The sequence below is a fragment of the Neomonachus schauinslandi genome, chromosome 10 (assembly GCF_002201575.2).
Source record: "Neomonachus schauinslandi chromosome 10, ASM220157v2, whole genome shotgun sequence".
Taxonomy (NCBI): domain Eukaryota; kingdom Metazoa; phylum Chordata; class Mammalia; order Carnivora; family Phocidae; genus Neomonachus; species Neomonachus schauinslandi.
In genome coordinates this window covers 10,840,351-10,849,392 of record NC_058412.1, presented here as the reverse complement: position 1 = coordinate 10,849,392, position 9,042 = coordinate 10,840,351, and the positions used below count along the sequence as shown (strand labels likewise).

The 9,042-nt window shown below is 39.9% G+C and overlaps 1 pseudogene; it reads right to left on the bottom strand.

Moving 5' to 3' along the window:
* Positions 1 to 455: 455 nt before the first annotated feature.
* On the bottom strand, positions 456 to 1,237 carry LOC110587426 (annotated as a pseudogene).
* Between the last annotated feature and the right edge of the window lie 7,805 nt (positions 1,238 to 9,042).

The following is a 9,042-nucleotide window of genomic DNA, read 5'->3' as shown; positions in this document are numbered from 1 at the left end:
TAAGTGGGTTTTATCAAGGCTCATAGAGGTTAACTGAATTCCACAAAGGTCACAGGAGTGGCTAAAACATGGCAAAGGAGAAAAGAGCACAAGTCCATTTGCTCCTAAACCCTTTGTCACCACCATTCCTTTCCTAACAGTGTATGGTTACTTGTTGCATTAGGCATACTGCTCTCAGAGTTCTTACCGTATCTGTTTCACCATATTGTAATGACTTTGCTTTCATACCTTTCTGATTTATGAGGTCATGAAATATTTTATTCCTAGTTCCTTAAGACTCAGCAGAGTGCCCATAGCAATACCAAATAGTAAATACTTTTACCAATATTTTAATAAATACTTAATCAGTAGTAAATATTTTAATTTTAATAATGAGCAAATATTTTAATAAATACTTTAATACATTTAATAGTAAATATTTTCACTTTATTTTTTATTTTTATTTTTTTTAGCACAAATTTATTTACTAACCAAAGGGATGATCCTAATTAAATCAACACTTTGAAATAGATGCATGTAAAATGTTTGTGATAAAGATAATTGAACACAGTAATGAAAAAAAAAGCAGTATGGAGATTTGCTCATTGAACTGAGCTTGTTCATCCTCTCAGCTAATTCCTGTCCACAATAATGATGGAATTTTTACTCTACTTTTTCATAGACCCGAGTACGGGTGACATTATTCATGACGCATTCCACCACTAATTTCCCATTTTCCAATTTTCTTGTGATTGTGCTTTCCTTCCCATCCCATTCCTGATGTTGAACCAATGCGCTGTCTGTGAAGCTTCAGACAGTCTGAGTTTTTCTACCATCAGCTGTAGTTTCTTCAAACTTCTCTCCCAGGTTACATGAAAACTGTGTTGTTTTCAAAGTGCTCTCAGTTTTTATGGTGAGGTTTTTGCCGTCAGAAGAGATGATACAGGGCGCCTGGGTGGCTCAGTTGGTTAGGCGACTGCCTTCAGCTCAGATCATGATCCTGGAGTCCCGGAATCCAGTCCCGCATCGGGCTCCCTGCTCAGCAGGGAGTCTGCTTCTCCGTCTGACCCTCCCCCCTCTCATGCTCTCTATCTCATTCTCTCTCTCAAATAAATAAATAAAATCTTTAAAAAAAAAAAAAAGAAGAGATGATACAATCTGGTTTGGCCATTCCCACTTCTACTTGCTTCATGTATTCGTCAAAGCCTTTGCTTTCCACTAAGCACCATCTTCCTACCAGCTGCTGAATGGTGGCCATGATGGGCGCGGGCCGGTGGGCCTAGTGAGCAGAGCAGAGTGAGCCGTCGGTAGCGTGGCTTCTCAATATTTTCACTTTAGTAGTAAATATTAGTAAAGGTATCCTTGGTTTTCCTGGCCATTATGCTTCTTCCAACCCCACACAGTAGGAGGCAATATCAGTGACACGAAAATCACTGGAGCTGAAGACAGCATTATGGGCTAAAATTTAGAAGACTAAACTCTAAGGCAGTGATAACAAATGGCTTTGATCCCTGCACTTACTCTTACCTATCACTAATTTATCAGAGTATTGGGTTCAGAAGGATTCTGAGGCTGTACTAGCCTGGTGAGAAGTGCAGGGTCCAAACCTGTGTTGTCTGTCTTTCCTCGGCAGAACGGGGGAGAGTGGCAGCCTTCCCATGACATGTCTGTCATCCACCCTTGAAAGAATCTAGTTCTATCCATCCTCAGGGCCTCTGCAGTTGCTGTTCCCTCAATTTGGAAAGGTCTTCCTCTAGATATCCTCTCTGTCACTTTATTCAAAACTCTGTTTAAATATCAATTTGTCAGAGAGGCATGCCTGCACCATTCATCCGAAAATAGCACATTTCCCATGTCCTGTCACTCACAGTACCTTTTTCATGCTTTATTATTGTTTCTTGCACTTATGGGCATTTGGCATCATATTGTATATGTTTGTTTATTCACTTATTGTTTGTCTCCCCAATGTGAGCTCCATGAGGGCAGAGACTTTGTTCTTTTCACCCAGGCAGCCAAAGAGAACCCACCACATACTTCATGTTGCATCAGTAACCAATTCTGAGTGCAGGAGCCTCTCTGTCTTTTCCTCTTATGGCAGTGACAGCAGACAGGAAGTATGAGAAAAGACACCTATGTCCTTAAAGAATTTACTATGTTTAAGGTTGATCAATTTTGTAAATACCAGAGTGTGGATATATTCTGCATCTCTAATCCTTTATAATTATTTGTTTCCTTTCTAACCCTTACACTTCTTCTCCACCTCTCTCCTTCCTGGTTTTTACCATTAGAGACATTTTCTGTTGGTTCAACAAGAAAGATTTTCAAAACATATTTAACTATCTACTCTAAAGAACCACATTCTTTATTTCCTTAATGGATGATTTTAATGATTTCAGATGATTAACCCCTACATTGTAAATTGCTCTTTTCCTCAACCATTTCCTCCAGCTTCTCTGAAAAGAGAACACCAAGCAGCCCAGCCTACGGTAACTTGGCTGATTTGCCCATATCTCAAGGTCAGTCTTCTGAGGAGCAGCCCTTATGTTGAATTTTCTTTCCTTCATTGTTGGACGTCCTGCAAGATGCAGAGCCAAGTTAGAAAGAGAAGAAAAACGTTAACATCAAATTTAAAAACCATAGGAAAAACAATAGTCCAGTTACCCTGTGTACTCTCCCTATCATAGACTCGATCCCGTCATGGTGTGCGGTTCCAGTAACACATTTACGGAGTATATTAGTTAGGATATAGTTTCTGTACCTTGGGACAAAAATCCAAAGTAATGGTGATATTCACAAGAGAGAAGTTATTTTGCTTTTTCCTAAAGGAATAAGATTCTGAGGCAGCTGGGAGCCATAGATCTCTCAAGAGCCAGGGCCCCTGTTATCTGACCTTCTCCAACACATCTTTTTTTTTTTTTTAAGATTTTATTTATTTATTTGACAGAGAGCGAGAACAGGAACACAAGCAGGGGGAGTGGAAGAGGGAGAAGCAGGCTTCCTGCCGAACAGGGAGCCCGATGTGGGACTCGATCCCAGGACCCTGGGATCATGACCTGAGCCGAAGGCAGATGCTTAACGACTGAGCCACCCAGGGGCCCTCTCCAACACATCTTTAACAATTCCAGGGATTTGTCTCTGTCTACAAAGCTTCATCTACATTCCAGCCAGCAAGAAAGAGAAAACAGAAATGAAAGGATTCACCGATGTCCTTTAAGAGCACAGACAAGATGTTGGACATGTCATTTCTGCTCCCACCTCATTTGACAGAACTCAGTCACTTGAACACATGTAGGCACAAGAAAGGCTTTGGCACATGGTGTTTCTTCTTGGAAGCCACATGAACATCTAAGTGTGAGAGCTGCTCTTGCTCCAGAAATTGAGAATGGTTATGGGCATACAAGAACAGTTCTGTCATGGGAAGAGGATGGGCTTTTTCCAGAGTCTGCAGTGCCATCCCTTAATAAGGAGCTGGCAGTGGATTATTACAACCAACTGGTCATTTAAGTAGAATCATTACCAACTGTTCTTCAGGTTTATAGTTCCAGAAATATATGGGTATAGATTTATGCCAAACAGACTCTCAAAAGTTTGATATATAAATCAGATAAAGAATGTAAGTTAGACTGAGAAAAATAACTATTGATTGGCACGGCAGTTTGTGTTGTGATCATCCAGGAAGCTCGTAGAAAAGCCAAAGGATAATTGGGACAATGCTGGCTGAGTATAAAGAACAAAAGGGACCAGCTAGTCCTCACATTCAGTAGTTCATCAAAAAAGAAGAAATTCAGGTGACTTCCTGGAAGCTCTTATGATACATCATCTTAGAACTGGGGAAGTATATAAAGATCACTTGATTCAGTCTGCCATTTTTAGAAATTAGGAACAGAAGTTCAAAGTGGGGAAATGACCTGCTGAAAAAAATCTCGTAGCTCATTAGAGGCAGAACCAGGGCAAAACCAAAACAAACCAAAGTAAAACAAATCTCATTTCCAATACAAGCAAGCATTTTTTCCAGTTTAATTTACACTAAATTTCATTCATTGTTTCATTTATTTAGCCATTCATTAAGCAAGCTTAAACACTAAAAAAAAATATTTAAGTAGAGAAAAATACAACCCTACAATTACCACTAGGATTAAGAAGTAGAGCGCCACCAGCCCCTCAGAGGTCTTCCTAATGCTCCTTCCATTCATTGCTCCTCACCCAGAAGTAGCCACTGTCCTTATATATATTACCATAGTTTGCCTGTTTTTACTTATTTTTATTTTTTTTAAAGATTTTATTTATTTATTTATTAGAGAGAGCACAGCCAGGGAGAGGGGCACAGGGAGAGGAAGAAACAGGCTGGGAACCCAATGTGGCTTGATCCCAAGACCCTGAGATCATGACCTGAGCCAAAGGCAGACACTTAACCGACTGCCCCTAGTTTACCTGTTTTTTAAATGTAGTAATATATACTCTTCTGTTCAACATCATGTTAGTGAGATTTATCTGTATTATTATTGCACGCAAGCATAATTCACTGACTTTTATTATTGTAGAGGACACCACCATATGAATGCAGCACAAATTATTTATCCACTCTACTGCTGATGGTGGTTGGAGTTGTTCCAGCTCTCTGTTGCTATTAATATTCTTGTACATACCTCTTCTTACACCTATATTTGCATTTCTAGGGGCTTATCCCTGTGTGGAATTGCTGGGTCACAGTTTATATTTCCAAACTTAGTAGAAACTGAAATCATCCAAAGGACTTGTATCAATTTAAATGCCCACCAGTACAGTATGAGAGTTCTGGGGGCTTCACAGCCTCACCAACACTTGGTGTAGTCAGTCTCTCTCCTTCTATCTTGTGGTTGCTGTGTCGTATAATAAAGAAATAAAGAGAACTTCCTCAACTTCAAAGAGTTTCTACTAAAAGCCTACAGCAAACATTATATTTAAGTTTGAAATTGTAGAAGCTCTTCTGTTAAAGTACTTGTTAACATTTTTTCTATTTAATCTTAATACTGGATGTTCTAGTCAGTGTGGTAAAACAAAATGAAATAAAATAAATCAGAGTATTTAAGAAAGTTAGGAAAAGTAATGAAAGAGGATCAGTGCTACTGGCTATTAACATCACAATATAGGGCTCTAATAATTTATATAGCATAGACCTGAAGCATTAAAAGGCACAGACGGATGGAAAATAATATAAAATTAAGAAATAAAGGCGCCTAGTGGCTCAGTGGGTTAAGCAACCGACTCTTTTTTTTTTTCAGTCTTTTTTTTATTATTATGTTATGCTAATCACCATACATTACATCATTAGTTTTCGATGTAGTGTTCCATGATTCATTGTTTGTGCATAACACCCAGTGCTCCATGCAGAACGTGCCCTCTTTGATACCCATCAGCAGGCTAACCCATCCTCCCACCCCCCTCCCCTCTAGAACCCTCAGTTTGTTTCTCAGAGTCCATCGTCTCTCATGGTTCATCTCCCCCTCCAATTCTTGATTTCGGCTCAGGTCATGATCTCAGGGTCATGAGATCAAGACCCCCTGTTGGGCTCAGTGCTCAGCAAGGAGTCTGAAGGAGATTTTCTCTCCCTCCACCCTCCTCCCCTCTCTAAAATAAATAAAAAAATAAAATCTTAAAAAATAAGAGAGAGAGAGGGGCTCAAACTCATCCACGTTTAGGGAAATGCAAAAGAAAACAACCATGAGATATCACTTTGCCACTGCCAGAGTGGGAAATTTAGAAAGTTGGATAATGCCAAGTGTTGGTGGAAAGTGTGGATCTAGGAACTTGCGTGCTCTGCTAGAGAGTACAGACCAGAGCAATCACTCTGGGAAACAACCAAACAGTGCTTTAGTCCAGTGAGACAGATGTCTGCCTTGAGACCCAGCAGTGTCTCTCTGAGTGTGTATCTCCCACAGATCCATGAGGGGTGTGAACAGGGAAGTTCCTCCCCACACTGTTGTTGTGGTACAGAACTAGAGACAGCTTAGGGGAGTCTACTAGTTAGTAACTAGAGAAGTATAATAGAATAATGCACAGAACAGAATGTCATGCAGCACTCAGGAGTCACAGACTAGATCTACACAGAACAATATGGATAGATCTTAAAAAAAGCATTGGCTGAAGAAAGTAAGACACCATATGAGGTGGATCACACAATGTCATTTGTGTGTATTTAACATATGTGCATACAAAATAAAAATGCATGCTTTGGGGCGCCCTGGGTGGCTCAGTTGGTTAAGCGACTGCCTTCAGCTCAGGTCATGATCCTGGAGTCCCAGGATCGAGTCCCACATCAGGCTCCCAGCTCAGCAGGGAGTCTGCTTCTCCCTCTGACCCTCTCCCCTCTCATGCTCTCTCTCTCTCTCAAATAAATAAAATCTTAAAAAAATGCATGCTTATATAACCACACGCAAATAAAGGAATATATATCAAGCATATTAGATTGGTCTCCTATGGTGAGAGAAGGGGTAAAAAGGATGAAGATGGAAATAAAAGGAAATTAATCAATCAGTAAAGAATGGGAAGTTCCATGGATCAGTGACGATGATGTTCCATGAACATAGGCATATGATACAGTCATCCTCCATAGCTGAGCACTCTTAATTATTATGTCCTTTAGTGAAATTGTGTGTGTGTGTGTGTGTATATGTATATATATGTGTGTGTGTGTGTGTATCCTGAAATTGTTCATATCCATTTACCTAATAAGTCCTTCTCCAGAAATATATATATATATATATATTTTAAAAGATTTTATTTATTTGACAGAGAGAGACACAGCGAGAGAGGGAACACAAGCAGGGCGAGTGGGAGAGGGAGAAGCAGGCTTCCCGCGGAGCAGGGAGCCCGATGCGGGGCTCGATCCCAGGACCCCGGGATCATGACCTGAGCCGAAGGCAGATGCCCAACGACTGAGCCACCCAGGCGCCCCTCCAGAAATATATTTTAAGAAATAACTGAAAATATAGAAAACATGTCTACCCAAAGATGTTCATTGCAACATGATTTTTCAGTACTAAACAGTATAAACAATGTAAATATTAACAATAAAGATAATGATTAAATAAACCACGGCATATTCATTTAACATAAGACTTTCCAAGCATTAAACTGATGTTTACATGGAGTTCGTATTGACATTGGTGATGCTTATAGCATACCAAGAAGTAAAATATGTGATATAAAATTTGATTGATATAAATGCAGCTAAAATGGAGACACGCATTGAAATATTATCAGAAGAAAATACATGTAAGTGAATAGTAGCTTTATATGAGTGGTAGGACTACAGACGATGTTTTTCTTTTTTCCTGCATTTTTCAAATGTAATTTAATGAATAGTTATTACTTTCAAAAATGTAAGACAAATTATACCAAAAAAAGAACAAGCATTGTTCCCAGTTTAAATGCAAATTTCCTAAGAAATATGAGCAATTATGAGCTGTCAGTACTTTTCCTGAGCACAAGGAAACAACAAATTATGAGGCCACCTGAGCTCCTGGAGCTAGGGAACAGTTCTGGTTTCTTTAAAGTGAATCACAGATGTTAAACTGGATGTTTTGACTAAGTCACAGCTAGAAAAGAGGTTCGATGCTCTAGTGGAGAACTAGAAAAAAATCCACTGTAGATGGTGGAGAACTTGTTTAGATAACTCTAAACCCCACACCAAGGAAGTACTGAGAGAGAGGATCTTTGAGAGGATTCTGGTGGACTATAAGTACCCCCCCACCCACCGACACCAAGAAGTGGGGTGAAGCAATCCTGCCTTCCCTCAAGCCTAGCAAGAAGGGCTTCAGGGAACCATTGGAGAGCTCCATGTGCGGGGCAGTTAGGATTCCTTCCCAGGACTGGCCCACTTCCAGGGTTTGTACAGAATAAGGACACTTGAATGTCTTCCTAGCACCAGATCTCGCATACATTTCCTGATCTCTTTACCAGCCTTTCTCCACCTTCCTCTCCACATACACCATCCTATCCACATATACCCGTGGCTCCCTACACACACACACACACACACACACACACTCTCTCTCTCTCTCTCTCTCTCTCTCTCCAAAGGAATTGGGATCTATAGTTATCAAGGAAGAAAAAAGAGGAGACAGGGCAGGCTGTCTACAGCTGTTCCCATTTGGGAGAGGCAAGGGCTGTCACTTGTAATAAAGTTGGATATTGGCTCTTTCAAGGGTCTGGGTTTTCCAAGTACCAACTGAGACTTTGGTTTGAGTTTAGCATAACAGTAGGACTTTCTGTTACCTAAGAGAGAAGAGAAAAGTTCAGGGACTTGCCTCACTTTATCCAGTGACAGGGGAGAAACTACCCTTCATGAGTATACATAGGATTAAAAAAAAGATGCTTTTGATTTTATTACTTGATGCCAATTACACTTCCTTTCTCCACCTTTCTCCATCTTTTGAAATACACAATGTGTATTTCACTGACAGTTTGGCAGTTTGGCAGATGGCTTTCTTGGGTGTGAATACTGGAAGCAGCTGGGTGGAAGCTACTTGGAAGGCTGTGGAGCGAGATCCAATTGCAGTGGTTCTCAAAGTGGGGCCCTGGACTCTGTGGGGTCCATAAGACCCTTGCAGTGGATGTACAAGGTCAATAATCCTAAGATTTTGGCTTTTCTACTCTAATTCTTTCATGAATGTTTGGCAGAGTTCTGCAGAGCTTACCTGATGTGTGCAGGAACAGATTGAATGCAAAAGCAAACATGAGAATCCAGTTTTCTGCTATTTAGCTAGACATTAAAGAAATTTGCAAAAATGTAAAACAATACTGTTCTTCTCGCTTTTCTTTTTGGAAAACAGTTATTTTTATTAAAATTATTGTTTATGTAACATGTAATGTGTTTATTATTGGTATTTTAAATACATAAATATTTTTTCTGTCATTGTTAATTCTATCGTGGCAAATATTGATAGGCATAACTTACATCAACAAAAGCTGTAGTGGGATCCCCAGTAATTTACGGGAACCAAAGACTGTTGAAATGTTGAAAACCACTGTGCTAATGAACTAGGCAGGTATTCTAAAGGAGAAAGTCTAAGAAACAGATGC